This window comes from Equus przewalskii, chromosome 17 (assembly GCF_037783145.1).
Source record: "Equus przewalskii isolate Varuska chromosome 17, EquPr2, whole genome shotgun sequence".
Taxonomy (NCBI): domain Eukaryota; kingdom Metazoa; phylum Chordata; class Mammalia; order Perissodactyla; family Equidae; genus Equus; species Equus przewalskii.
The window spans coordinates 17,856,426-17,871,628 of record NC_091847.1 but is presented as its reverse complement, the minus strand read 5'-3'; the positions used below and the strand labels follow the sequence as shown (position 1 = coordinate 17,871,628).

Sequence of the window (15,203 nt, the reverse complement as noted above, 5' to 3'; positions counted from 1 at the left end):
GTCTTTTTCTTTTTTTTAAAGGAAAATATCAAGTATTTAGACAGAGAATGTAAAACAGGAATACTCATACGTTATTGGTGAAAGTGCAACTTGTAATGTCTATCAAGTCTTAAGATGCTTAGACTAGAGACTTCTAGTCATAAACAGCAAAGATTTACTCTCTAGAGAGATCGAACCAAAAAGGATTCTGGACCTAGAAGAGTGGAGAAGACAGAGAAGTGGAAGTGAGGTCCTTACTCCAAATTTTAAAAGGCCCCAGTCTACAGCTCTGGCACAGAGTTTTAGCAGCAAGGCTTTTGGTCCCCTGGGTACTGAAGGAATCATCTCTGAGGAAACTAACCAGAGAGAGAAAAGACTGAAACAGACGTCTAGGGTCCTCTCATACCACCTTTGGTTCCTGTGACACCTCACCTATGGCCAACCGCAGCGTTCTAAATAGCTTCTCTCTCAAATAGAGAATAACACCTAAAAGTTACCAAGACATTTCAGAAAACATTCTAACATGAAAGAAATCAAAACCAACTCGTAAACAAAAGAGAGAGGGAAACAAAGAGAGAGAAGAAAACTCAGAGGAAATAGAGACAATGGAGGAAACAGAAAATGATTTAACAATATTTTTAAAATTTAATAACAATCTGACAGATAAGTCAAGAAATATATTGATTCATGAAACCAGAACAAGAACAGGATGCTATTTTTCAAAAAAAGGAACCTTGAGAAAACAAGAACTCTTGAAAATAAAGACTAAAATAGAAGAATTGATACATGTGGTAGAGGAGCTCAATACAATGTGGCGGAAATCTTCTGGAAAATAGAGCAGAAAGACAAACAGAAGGATAATAGCAGAGAAAAGTTAGGCGTGAGGAGAGAGGAAATCAATCACTTAACTGCAAATTCCAACTAATGTTCTAGAAGAAAAAGTAGAGTAGGGTAGGGTTGGGGAGCTGTGGCTGGAAGAGAGACTATCAAACATATAGGTCAAGAAAACTTTCCAGACAAGAAAGACATACATATCCCAATGGGAAAAATCCACTGAAGGGTGAGAGTCATGATGAAATACGCTGCACACCAGCACAAGAAATGTCAGGACCCAGGGCGGAAAGCAAATCCCACAAGCTTCCAGAGGGACCACAGGTCACATCCAGGTATGCGAATGCCACTGGACTTCCCAAAAATAACACTCAAAACCAGAAGTCAAAGGAACAAGTCTTCAAAGTTTTAAGGAAGATAATCTTCAAACAGAGTTTTGCATTCCACTAATTTTACATTCAACTTATTTATCATTTGAGGTAGAATAAAGATATTCTCCATTAACTAGACTTATTGTGGTGATCATTTTGCAATACATACAAATATCAAATCATTATGTTGTACATTAGAAACTAATATAATGTTATGTGTCAATTAAAAAAAGTTATTTTCCAATAATGAAGAAATTTCAAACTTTTCTCCCCATGTACCTTGTCTCTCAGGAAACTAGAAGATAAGCTTTACCTGAATGAGGTAATAAGCCAACAAAGAGGAAAGCATGGAATCCAGGAAATAGGAGACGGAGCACAGGAGAGAGGGAAAGGGGGTTCCCAGGGTGTGGAAAGAGGCGGCCCCAGGACAACAATTGAACAGCAAGTCCCAAAAGCAACCAGGCCAGACCACAGCAAGGGGGCGGAAGGCTCCCAAAGAAAGCTGCTAAATAAAAATGGATCTGAGAGACTGTCTGATCTGTTGGCCATATGAAGATGCATTCTGATGGAAAGTTTGGGGCTGAAATTTGGCAAGGGAAGAATTTTTGTCTATTTTGTTCACTGAGGTATTCTCAGCACCCTGAAAGTAATTAGTAAATACTTATTGATTGTACTAATTAATTAAAACTAAGCAAATTTAAAAAGTAAATTATCGATTCTGGGAAAGTGAAAAAGATGCATCAGAAAAACAATTCAGTATCAAGTTACTTTATAGAGTAAGCACTGACCACTGATTTAACTAAAAAAAAAAAAAAATCAGGATATTAGGATTCTGGAGGATGGGGAGAGGAAGTGTGTGTGGGAGGGGTTCCTGGCAATGGTGGTATATGTAGTGTGAGAAAGCTAAATTGCCATTTCCCATAACAGAAAATCAGTAGATAATGCTGAAAACTGTAAGATAAGGAAAAGCAGCATAAACACGTTAAAGAGAAACATGAAGATACATATTGGAAGAAACAACTAAAAAGAGTCAAAGTTATTTGCATTTGAGGAACATAAGTTAGAGGCAGGGGAGAATGGAGAAGTACACGACAGGGGACTGTGATTTTGTTATAAGCCTTTGATTATTGGACGTTTAAAATATATACAGGTCCTAAATTGATATAAATAAAAATTAAACCTAAAAAATGCTTTACTTCAGGCCTAGCCATTCTATATCTAAGAAAGTCTCCCAAGAGAATAATCAGAGATGCAAAGATTTATGTTCAGTGAAATGATCTTTATAACAGAAAAAGGGGGGATTTAAAAATAGGGATCTAGTTAATAAGAAAATATTATATAGTTATCTAAAAAATAAAGTTTTCAAAGAATAACAAAGACATGAGAGAAAAAAAAATCAGGATTTAAAAACTATAGAGTACAATTATAATTTTCATGCACTACATGGATAGAAAAAGACCAGAAAGATATAAACATATGTTAACAGTCATGTGCTCTAGATAACAGGATTATAGGTCATTTTTATGTCTTATTTATTCTTTTCTATGTTTTCCAAATTTCCTACAATGAATGTGCATCACCTTGTCGAGCATTTGTACAGTGTTTTTAATTTTTAAAGCCGAAAAAAAAAACCTGGAAAATAATTCTTGGTATTTCTCTAGAGAAAACGACCTCATTTGAAATACTTAATGGTTAACAAGAAAACCAAAGGGAAATCATTGCTCAAAAGCAAAAAGGAAGACCAAAAAAACTCAAAACTGCAAAAATTAAGTATGCGTGGCACCTAAAACATTTACAGTCACATCCGAATCCCCAGAAAGGTCCTGTCTCCTAGATTATCTTCCATTCTTGAGGCTTAAACTATTCTCACCTTTAAAAACATCCCATGTGTGACTTTTCAGCATAATATTCACTGAAATCCTATTGTCCCAGCTGTGGGTAGCATCTCTGACTGTGGACTTTAGAGTTGAGCCAACCAGGATCTGAATCCTGGCTCAGGCTTTTCCCAACTTGGGCAGATTATCCAGTGCCTCCTACCCTGACACTCCTTGTCTATTAAAATGGGATTATTATTTTGCAGGTTTGCTCTGAGGAAAGAACTAGTAACGTACTTTAAAATGATTATTTGAGTCTGGAACACAGTAATCCATCAATAAATAGTGGCTATTTTTTTGTTCTAGTCTATAAACACTCCACAAATCTAATCTGTTTAGCCATATTCACTAATAGAAGCTGTGTCCTCATCCATTCACTGACGCATTCTCCCATGCACTAGGTCTGAGAATGGGTGAAAGGAGAGGCTGACTTCAAAGAGCTACACAGCAGTGGCTAGCTTACCATGTCAAATTTTTATAACTTCATCCTTTATTAAGAAAGCGGCTATTTCAAAGGGAATTTGATCAACTCGCAAAGGATTTGTGAGCTCTCTTTTACAAGTAACAAATGAAGTTTCAAGAGATAGATGAACAGCAGTGAAATAACAGAAAGATATACTGTTGGAAAGTAAATAAATCAGAGCATTATTAGTTAGACTGGCATTTACCAAGGTCAGTGTGCTATACACACAAGGCATACCTAAGTGATTATTGCCATCGTAATTTCATACAGGGCTTTATTTTAATTTTATCATTATTTTTTTTGTCGAGGAAGATTAGCCCTGAACTAACATCCGTGCCAATGTTCTTATACTTTATATGTGGGTCACTGCCAGAGCATTGCTGACGAGTGGTGTAGGTCCATGCCCAGGATCCGAACCCATGACCTGGGCCACCGAAGCAGAGCATGCCAAACCTAACCACTATGCCATGGGGCTGACCCCTAAATATTTTTAATAGTGCTTTCAATGAGTCTGCTTTTACTTTCTATTGCCAAAATCTGTAGGATGGCAAAGTACAAACATGACATAGATTTGAAGGATGACGACGTTTTGCACCATTATTAAGGAAATGTTGAGGAGACCTGAGTTTGGCCACTATTTCCTCCATACTTAAATGTGGTAGGGGAGATAAGATTACAAAAAATAAGAATAAGCTTTCTGTTGATTTCTGGCATAATTCTAGGGTAGATTATTAAACAGTTGACTTAAGAGAACCTAGAATATCAACTAAACTAACATCATCCACAACTCCCTCCTCCCACCTTTTTAAGGGCACTAGGAGCCAGCCCCACGGCCAAGTGGTTAAGTTTGCGTTCTCCGCTTCAGTGGCCCAGGGTTTCACCAGTTCAGATCCTGGGTGCGGACACGGCACTGCTCATCAGGCCATGCTGCGGTGGCGTCCAAATAGCACAACCAGAGGGCCCTACAACTGAAATATACAACTACGTACTGGGGGGATTGGGGAAGAGAAGAAAAGAAAAAGAAGAAGATTGGCAACAGATGTTAGCTCAGGTGCCAATCTTAAAAAAAAAAGAAAGAAAGAAAGAAAAAAAGAAAAGGGCACTAGACCAGGAGATGGAAGGACAGGTGAAATGACACAACATCTTGACTTTAGTCTTTTAATGATATCCTTGTGGATAAGATGGGAAAGTGACAGCCTGACTAGTTATATTTGTACCTGGTTGAGCAATTCGATTAACAATGTTGGTCAATGGACCTGTGTCAACCTGGAAGCTGTCTCTAGCACTAGGTGACCGTGCCTCTGCTCTTCGACTCACTGACTGAAAGCCAAAACGGAAATACTAAGGACCGATTTGAAAGAAAAAACTAATAATTCAGAAGAAAACAAAAACCTCAAGAGTCAAAAACCTCAAAGAGTCAATATAACGTTTACATGTTTAGAAAATAAGCAAAATAATATTGAATAAGGATTAAGGTAAAATCCCATACACTGGGAATATGAATAAAGCATGAATTGCAGGGGAGCACAAGAGGAGTGGAGATAAGGAGACAACTTAGCTTTACAACAGTCCACAGAAAAGACAGCAAGGTTTAGTCCCCAAGCCAGAGCTGTAGCACGATGCGGCTGCTGTGCATTCAGGCTACTGAAGCGAGCCTGGTGTGTCGGATAGGAGGGTGAGACCCCTCTTTACCAAGCTCTGGGCTACTCAGTTTCTGGAGGAATGAATGCAGGTCTGGCATCCCATCATAAGCAGCAAGTCTTGACAAACTGGAGGATGCTCAGAGGAGGGCATTCAGAGGGGCAAAGGACCAAGACACTATACCAGCAGCAGACTGGGGACAGAGCTGAGGATGGTGCGGATGTGCTGTCTGAAAAGGAATACTCTGAAGACCACCGGGCCCAAGTCTCCAAGGATTAAGAGTTGCTCTCAAAAGTGAAGCCAAGATCAGCAAGTGAAAATATCAAACTAGAACTGCTGCCACCCAGAAGCTTATCTTTTACAGTGGTTGAGCCCACCAGGGCCACAGCACAGGGAGGCAGAGGCCGTGCAATGCACTCTAGGGAGCACCATTCATTTAGACCAAGCGTCAGCAAACCTTTTCCGTAAAGTAAATATTTTCAGCTTTGTGAGCCATATGGTCTCCACCACAAGTTCTCAATTCTGTAGTTGTGGCACAAAAGCAGCCACAGCCAATACGGAAGCGAAAGGGCAAGACGGTGTTCCAAAAATGTATTTACAAAAACAAGTTTGTGGGGCCAACTCCGTGGCCGAGTGGTTAAGTTTGCGCGCTCCGCTTCAGCGGCCTGGGGTTTCACCAATTGGGATCCTGGGCGCAGACCTAGCATGGCTCATCATGTCACGCTGAGGCGGCGTCCCACATAGAAGAACTAGGAGGACCCACAACTAGGATGTACAACTATGTACTGCGGGGCTGTGGGGAGGAAAAAAAAAAAAAACAGGTGGTGGGCCAGATACAGCCCGTGGGATACACTATGCTATACCCCTGCTATACACTATGATGGGAATGTGGTCTGCTGAAGTTGTGTAATATCTAGAAGTGTTCAGATAAGGATAGAGGATCATCCACCATGGATTTTGGAAGGTTGCAGGACCTCAACTTGGGAGAAAAGTTAGAACATCCAAGTATCTTCCACTGCTAAAAGTCCATGAAAATCTGGCTATGAAAGAAGAAACAGAAAAACTGGACGATCTAACAGTCATTTCTCACAGCAGCAGGCCTAAACCCAGACCTCCTGGGTCCTCATCCTACACTCCTTCACCACAGATCACAGTTCCTAGCCCAGTATTCCTCCACTTCTGGCCAGATTACACTCCGAAATTTTCTAAATGCCGGCAAGTCAATCACTAGTCAGTCACATATTTCTCTGAGACCTTCCCGCATTGATGCCCATGTCTCTGCATCTCTGACATCACACAAAGAGAATCCAGTGGCCAGGAGAATCTGTGCAATTCTCCCCTTTGGAGATTAGGAACAGAGTAGGCAGGGTCTAGAGGGTATCTATAGAAAGGATTCTTGTGGAGATGGGAATTGGGGGGCCAGATCTTTACCCCATGACTCCATGTGTCCAAGATTTCATCTTGAGTCACAGGGAGTCAGGTAGATGACCTAAACGCTGAGGAAATCTTGGACCCCTATATATGATTTAGTTATCCAAATATCATCTTTCCGGAAGCATTAAACTAAAAGCAAGAACCCAAGGTAGGTTAAGCCTCACAAATATCACATAGGACCAATGACGATTTCGTTGTGGCCTTCCAAAGACTCGAGGTCACAAACCAACATCCCCAAACCTGAGAACGGTTTCTGCAAGAACAAGTACTACATTCCTCAACGATGGTTTTAAATCTGAATACAGACAGGCAAATAGAGACAAGAAGTTGATCTCCACGAGCTTTGCACCCACTCCATGACCAAAAGCCCAAACCCTACCCAAAATGCGTGAGCCTTCTGTTAAAGCCTTGATTATATTTATTCTTTGGCAACTGAATAGAACTCTCCCCCACTTTGGTGCCTCTAATATAATTTTTGAAGCTCACTAGCTTTGGTAAAAGGCCTACCAAACAAAGATACACATAGAGCCTTTTAAAAAAAATACCATCTGCCAAAACCACATTTTGATCATCATACTCATGGCCAATATTTTCCCGGCACTTCTGTGTGCCAGCCCTTCACATGCACTTTCTCATGTGGCTGTCCCAATGAGCTATTTTCTCCCCCTGAGCTAGTTTCTGTAGCACAGATGAGGAGACTGAGACCTGACCTCTCTAAATGACTTGGCCAAAGTCATGCTGCTCTGGTGGAACTCACATTAAAACCCCAGCAGCCTCAGCATGCAGCCTGTACTTCTGGCTGCAGCATACACTCAGGTCTCATCATACACCGAACCACCACGTTACCACATCAACGCCTGACCGGGTGCCAACACTGCTCTCAAATATCCACTATGAGCCTAGAGGGAGCATAAATCACAAAGGATACAGCTTGGGAGTAAATGGTCTCTCTTGGGTTTTAATAAGCCACCTTCTGCTATAAGATTCAAAGTGCACAATAGTGTTTCTTGAACACACCCAGGAAGAATGTGCCTGTGATCCCTCTGCATGGAACAACCTTCCCCAGGTAGCCTAATGGCTCCCTCCCTCACTCATTTGGGTCTCTGTTCAGTGTCACTTCTTCAGAGAGATTTTCCCCGACAACCCGTCCAACCTGAAACAGGACCCCCTCCCCGCTATCCCCTCACTCTGCTTGACTGTTCTCCACAGCATTGATCACCACCCGGCATAGTGTATGTCCATGTATTTGTTAATTACCTGCCTTCACTGCTGGATTATAACCCCCACGAAAGAAGAGACTTGGTTTTCCTCCTTCTATCTCCAGCGCCTGGAGAGTGCCCGGCACAGAACAGACGCTGATGGTATTTGTTAGGAACGAACCAAATCAATCGATCTCTGGGTGATGGAGTAACAGCTGCTTTATATTTTCATCTTTTTGCTTAGCCGTAATTTCCAAATTTTTAGCAGTAAAATTTTATCCTTTTTTATAACATAGAAGAAAAGTTCTGTTTATAAAGTCTTTCCTTTTGAAAACACTACCCCGTGATTACATAAACTCAAAGACAGAGATTATGGCTGCTTTTGGTCACTGGTAGCCTGGAGGCATGAAAACCATGGCTAAATTAATCCCTTGGCGTCCTCAGATGACAGGTCAGCCTGGCCAGCCATGGGCACGTACTCATCACGGGCTATCCTGGACAACTCAGCTGCCACTAATCGCACTCTGCCTTCAGGGAACAACAGTCTTCCCCACATGGCACAGCCGTGGGCCAACAGCCACCTCCTTAATCCTCACAGCATTCCTGGAAGACAGGGAAGGCAGTTGCTCTTCATCACTATGTTACTGTCTGACAGGAGCCAGAAATGTAAGGCGAGAACAGAGCTCATAACTGCCCCCTGGAGGACATTCATCTGTATCCCCCGAGTTAGGATCAAGAGAGCCACTGAAGAGAAACCACTGGAACTTCAGCCGAGTGGTCCACTACATTTTGATGTCAGATGCCACCAGACTCAGTTTTTACTATTCTTCTCTTGGGCCCCACCCAACTGCACCCTGAAATAAAGTCTTAAATATTTACTTTGTTCTTCTGCTAATCTTGCTATAACTTGTACTGCTCATATTCACCATACTTAATGGAAGCAATTATCGAGAAAGTTCTATTAGCATCAAGTTTAGACAGGTTAACGACTGTCTTCCCTTGAGAGCTGAGCTCTATGGCACAGGAATTCCCGTCCCTACTTTGGAGTGAGAAGGTATAGTGAGGGGTCAGGCACAGTTTCCAGATTGCTTGAGTTTGCTGCAACAAGGGCTGTATGACTTCTACTGTGTAATAGTGGAAATTCCTTCTGTGACAATTCCTGTGGGCCATTCCTATGCCTATCTCCAAATGGCTATAGAGTTTGAAGGTCATTCCGAAGGCCAAAAGGGCAGGCAAAGCCAACAGGTCCTCTCAGACTAGGGTGAAAGAAGCACTAGGTTGAGGGTCACGAAAGGCATCGTGAGCCCTACATTCACAACAGGAGCCCTAGCTTCTTACCTGGATGCATTTCCACTGCCTGACACAGGCCTGGCACCATGCAGGCAGTGCTGGTTGTACAAAAGATGCATCACTGTTTGCCATATGACGTTTTGGACCCCTCCCTTCTAACAAGGTGTTAACACAGAGGGCAGGGTCTGTAGGTAACCGGGAATAAGACATCATGCCAGGCTCTCAGTCTGCATTATCTCATTGCATCCTCACAGGCGCATGAGTGTTAGTGTCACACTATCTCCATTGTACAGAGAATGAGGCAAAGGCTCAGTGATGCTAAGTAAAACGCCAACTGTTGAGTAAATGAGGAGCTGGAAGTTCTGCTCAAGACTGTCTGATGCCAAATACCAGGTCCACCCTGTAAATGTCAAGTGGCTTCCAGAAATCCCTTTCCCCAGGTCCAGTTTTCTCTATGAAATACAGCATTAGGATTGGGGAGTTTACATACTCATGAAGCACTGACCATTGGCTACACGCCTGGCCCACAGGTCAGACCCTGAGTCGGGTCCAAACTTACCGGGCTCTTATTTTGTGTCTGACCTTGAGTGTTTTCCATGTATTAACTCACTGTCCTCACAGCAATACCAGGGCACAAGGTACTTTATCCTCATTTTATAGATGAGGAAATGGACTGGGTTCATCCAAGGACACACGGCTAGAAGTTGACAGAGCTGGGACTTGAGCCCAGGAGGTCTGGGTCCAGAGTCTATGTCTGAACCACAATCCTATGGCTTCTGCTCCACAGGGGGAAGCCCTAGCACAAGCCCTTCGCCCGACGTTCCATAATGACTCTGTGTCAAGAGCCCATCTCCAGGGGCACCAACGCAGAGAGAAAGTTCCCACTGCAAACGCTGACTCAGCTCACCAACATGAAACATCAAGACAGCTTAAAACCAGCTAATAACAGAGCTGGCCAACTCCGACAGGGCAAATCAAAACATAGTTTGAACCCTCCATCAATCCCAGATACTCAGTCCCTCTGCTGGCTCTGTCAGTGCTACAGGCCCTCACCATGACATGAATGGACTTGGGGGCTGCGATCGGCCACATGAGACGCCCTGAAGGTCCAGAGGCACAGGACAGACAGAGAAAGGAGACTGCATTGAAGGTCAATTCTGCTCTCCGCAACTGTGGGCCCGTTTGGCCCCTCTTAATCACATATCTAATCCGATACCTCTTTCCTTCCTTTTTAAACTCAGCAAAGAATTTCAGACCACCTTCACCTCATGCGCCTTCTCTCTTCTGAGATACAGCAAGAAGAGAAAACAACACCAAAAACTAGCAACTGATTTTCATTTAGGCCACCTAATTTTAGAAGCAGTGGATATGCAAAGCCCAAAGCAAAGCTTCAAAGAAAATCCCTCAAAACCCCACAAACCTAAAAAACCTTCTCAACAACACAAGACAGAGAGCTTCCCCTGCCTCCATCAAACAGCTTTAATTTTAAAATTTTTCTGAATTTTTAAATCTCAGGCTCTAGAATGAGTCTATCGAAATACATGTCAATGAAAACAGGTAAAGGATGAAATGCGAAAACATATGCCACACTGGAGCCGTGGAACATCTACTGAATCAAGACCATATGTAAGCTGATAGCACGACTGTATACACACACCTCATTAAGCCAAATTAGAGCAAGTGGGATCTGTCGCCTTCTGATTAAAACAAACAAGTCTAATTTCAGTATGTCCTATCTCCAGTCCACAGAACCGCCCCGTGGAGAGGCATTTTCATAAATAACAGTAAAGCCTGCACCAGTTCCCAAGGCCAGCCCCACAGTGCACGTCCCTGAGGGCTGCTCCTCTTCCCGCTGTTCCCCCTCAAACGGCTGGGGAAGAACACCATTCCTCATGGGGATACATATTCTCACTTTCTGAAATGAAAAAAGCCACATATTCCTTGAAGGGTCAGTAACGAATCCAAAAGCATTCAGACTGATGGGTCCCTGCCTCTCTTCTGCAAGAACTATTCATTCAGAGTAATCGCCAATATAGTGTAGCTGGTTAGAATCTTCTTTTGATCCTACTTACATTTTTATAATTAGCCACCAAGACATTACAAAATAAATTATATTCTGGAATCTCAGTTTTCAGAAAGCGTAGTAGATAAAGCAAGAGCATTTCCCCTTTGAACAAAACAGCAGTCAACTTTCCAGGCGCTTTCAGGAATTCCTAAAATATTCAGGAAACTGCCAAAGCAGGTGAGCAGAAGACACGCTGATGGAGAACTGAGCGTGTGGCCATCGCTGTTGTCATAAAAGTTCCAGGACAGTGGCTGACCCGGCGTGTGTCCAGGAGAGCAAGGAATGCACTCAATTAGACAAACACTTATTGAGAACCTGCTATTTGCCAGACTCCCAGCTAGGTACTGGGTTTAAAAGAAAGATGTAAGATATTTTGCCCATGTTTGAAGAGCTTAGAGCCTGTGGAGAGAGGCAAAGTGTAGGAAGGTCCAAGGATGCACACGGCAGTTGTAGGAACACAAAGCAAGGACACCAGAAAGCTCTGGGGTGGGAGGGGCACCAAGAGAGGCTATTTAGCAAAGACAATGCTTCAGATGAGTCTTGGAAAAAAGACGATAAATAAGAGTTAGCCAGAAAAATGGAACGGCATTCCAGACTGAGGACAAAAACATGTAAATATATAAGGGCACAAATGAAGAGCATGCTGTGGGCTAGGCTAGTTCCTAGCAGGGCTGAGGCACACTCACACAGCAGCATTTAAAATGGAGCAGACAAGACTTAGAAGCAACCTAGGTGCCCATCAAGGGACGAATGGATAAAGAAGATGTGGTATATATACATAATGGAATACTACTCAGCCATAACAAATGATGAAATCCGGCCATTTGTGACAACATGGATGGACCTTTAGGGTATTACGCTAAGTGAAATAAGTCAGAGGGAGAAAGTCAAATACCATATGATCTCGCTCCTAAGTAGAAGATAAAAACAATGACAAACAAACACATAGCAACAGAGATTGGATTAGTGGTTACCATGGGGGTAGGGGGGAGGGCAAAAGGGAGGATTAGGCACACGTGTGAGGTGATGAACTATAATCAGTTTTTTGGTGGTGAACATGAAGTAATCTACACAGACTTCAAAACATATTACAATGTACATCTGAAAGCTGTATGATGTTATAATCCAATGTTACTGCAATAAAAATAAATAAATAAATAAATAAAATAAAATGGGGGCAGAAAGGTTAGCATTCCAGAAGCTTTGCCCTCTGAACTCTCAAGGAAAGGAAAGTATGAGTCAGATTTAGGACGACTCTGGAAATCCAAACCGCAATGTGACAAGGGTCTCTGGTAGTCATACCCATTCTATCTGCTTGCCTGGAGTCTCTTTAGGGACCTGCCCCACACCATGAAATCTAAGGGTGACCTATGTGATCCAGGCCTAGTCAATCAGAGGTCACTGGTCACTGTGACTGGATCATGGACAGAAATATATTGCCAGCCAAGTGGATCAGAACGCTCCCCAAGAGTATTGCCAAAACCCCAGAGCCTCCTGGGACTATTTCTGCCACCATCCTGTGAAGGTTCTTGAAGACAGTTTCCATGTCTGCATTCAGCAGGCCCGAACTCAGCATCGTCTTCTGAACCTTCCAATTACGTGGGTCCCATATGCCCTTTCTGTTTGTTTTTTTTTTTTTTTTGCCTCTTGCAACCAAGAGATTACTGGCAAATATGTGGATTTCCTGCTAAACCACTAAGTACTGATAATAAAGGTCTCTAAGTATTGACAAAAAAGCCAAGTTGGGAACTTCAAGTTTAATGCACTAACGTGAAATATATACGAAAATATTTTCTAACCTATAAAGCACTACATGTTAGTTATTATTTTCACTATCAGTGACATTAATTTAGTGGCGGCATTCTAATAACTCATCAATGCAATTTCCATTCTTAAATCCAGAAGTGTAGCTTTAAACTATAATTAACAAATGCTCATTTAAGGCTGACTTTGTACCAGGTATGTTTCTAAGCAGTTTTCTTATCTCACTTAATCCTCATAAACAGTCCCATGAAACAGGCACCACTACTATTTCCCAACTTTTACAGACGAGGAAACTCAGCCATAGAAAGGTTAAGAAACCTGCCCAAGGTCACACAGGCATCAAGTGGTGGAGCTGAGATTTGAGCCAGGGCAGCCCAGCTCCAGAAACACTACCTTTCATTGTCCCTCACCTCTTGAGCACTAGAACCAACCTTCTAACTTCGTTTAAACTGAGAGCCCGAAACAAACGGCTTCCAGCAAAGCAATTTATACTCCCTAAATCCATATTCACATATGGCTACTGTCTGCACAAAATCCTGTCTCTTTGCTGGCTTGTTTCCTCAATAAAGGTATCACCCAGTCATCCTTCAAGCTACATCTTTGGGGAATCATTATGATGCCTCCTCCCTCATCCTCTCCCATGGCCCACCAGCGTACCTGTCATGTCTGCTCCACTGACTTGGGTCTCAAATCCTCCCCTTCTCCCTGGGCCTCATGCTCATGTCTAGTTCCAGGCCTCTCACACCTCAATCAATTAAACTCTCTCTCACTGGACTTTCGGTATAACCCCCTTCAAAAGCATCCCACTTCCACACAGCCATTAATTATTCCCTGAAAATACAAATCGCATCTAATCATCTTCCTGCTTTAAATCCTCATCAGCTGCCACCACCTACAGAATAAAATAGAAACTTCTTTAGTTTTACACTGAAAAACTCTTTACAAATCCCCCAACCTACCTTTCCAGTCTCATCTCCTTTTATAGTGCTCCAAATATGCTCTGTAGGGTATTTCATGCTATAAAGTCGATCTTTGGGGACCTGTCTTGTTTTCCTTCCCTTATTTAATTTACTCTCTCTTGTCCTGATAATTATATACTCTGCTTAAAATTAATAAAAGGGAATTTCTCCTAAGACATTCTTGTAGATTTAAATCCACTCTCTCAGACTACTTTGCCATCATCATTCTGAATTAGTGGCTCTTTCTTGAAAAGAAATAATTACCCTCTATCGAAGCAGGAGTAAAATGTGGATTGCCAAAAATTTACTGGTTTGGGTCCAGGAGAGGAGTTTCTTAAGGTCCAGATCCCAAAACAGTCTCCTGGGAGTTGATAAAATCTCTTTCTTAGAGGTCTCAAGATCAGGTGCAAAGCTAAAAGTGTGGGGCTTGGGGACGTGCAAACAGCCTTGCTAGGAGGAGGGAAGAGACTTCAGGTCTCCCCTGCTCAATAAAGAAACCTTAACATCTCAGGCATCTTTCTGCACCAATCATAAGTGGGAATACCAGATTCCAACAATACCTTGTGGAATCTCAACCACAGCACAATTGACATTTTGGGCTGGATAATTCTCTGTTGTGGGGGCTGGCCTGTGCACTGCAGGATGTTTAAGCAGCATCCCTGGCCTCTATCTATTGGATGTCAATAGCACCTCCTTAGTTGTGACAACCAAAAATGTCTCCAGATATTGCCAAGTGTTGCCTGTGGGGGGCGAATTTCCTGCGGTTGAGATTCAGTGTTACAAATACCCAGGCTCAAAGGTCAGCATCACTTCTCCGAAATTGTATTTTTCTCCCTCCTCCTCTTCCTGCCCTCCTTTCTCCTTCCTTCATGATAAAAATCAAAACACCCTTGACCACAGAAAGTGATAAGTACACCAGCAATAACATACATTTTACTGTGAAGATACCAAAAGAATTGTTTCTGACAAGTAGCGAAATACGTATTGTGCCTTTGCAAAAAATGAAACAGAAAGTGACAGGTAGGTAGGAGGGACACCTTTCTGTCTTGCTCAAATTAATAAGAAAGAACTCTGCAATCTCATCTCTCTCCTGTCTCTAGGCAGCATCTTAGATGCCACTGACTGGCCAACACCTGATCCTGTGAAGGCCACCTGCTGAGCCACTGCCTGAGCAGGGGGCTAGGACACTTCAGGCGCTACTCCAACACAACTGATAACGCGGGTACACAAACAAGGAAACAGCACAGGTGCAACTTAATTTCAAGGTCCATTAGCAGCACAAAGGGGGGGAAATTGCACTTCCAAATGTAAGCCCTGGAACTCAGCAGGGACA

The 15,203-nt window shown here is 42.6% G+C and overlaps 1 protein-coding gene and 1 long non-coding RNA gene across 8 annotated transcripts in view; one reads left to right on the top strand and one right to left on the bottom strand.

The window, feature by feature from the left end:
* LOC139076774 (uncharacterized) overlaps nt 1–1,710 on the top strand; it is a 48,306-nt gene extending 46,596 nt beyond the window's left edge. Inside the window, exon 4 of one of the 2 annotated variants that reach the window (XR_011528709.1) lies at nt 1,473–1,710. This is a non-coding gene — a long non-coding RNA (uncharacterized lncRNA). The remainder of the gene's footprint in view (nt 1–1,472) is intronic. The other variant, XR_011528710.1, reaches the window with a different exon arrangement.
* MGAT5 (alpha-1,6-mannosylglycoprotein 6-beta-N-acetylglucosaminyltransferase) overlaps nt 1–15,203 on the bottom strand; it is a 334,592-nt gene that overhangs the window by 177,528 nt on the left and 141,861 nt on the right. The window lies entirely within an intron of this gene.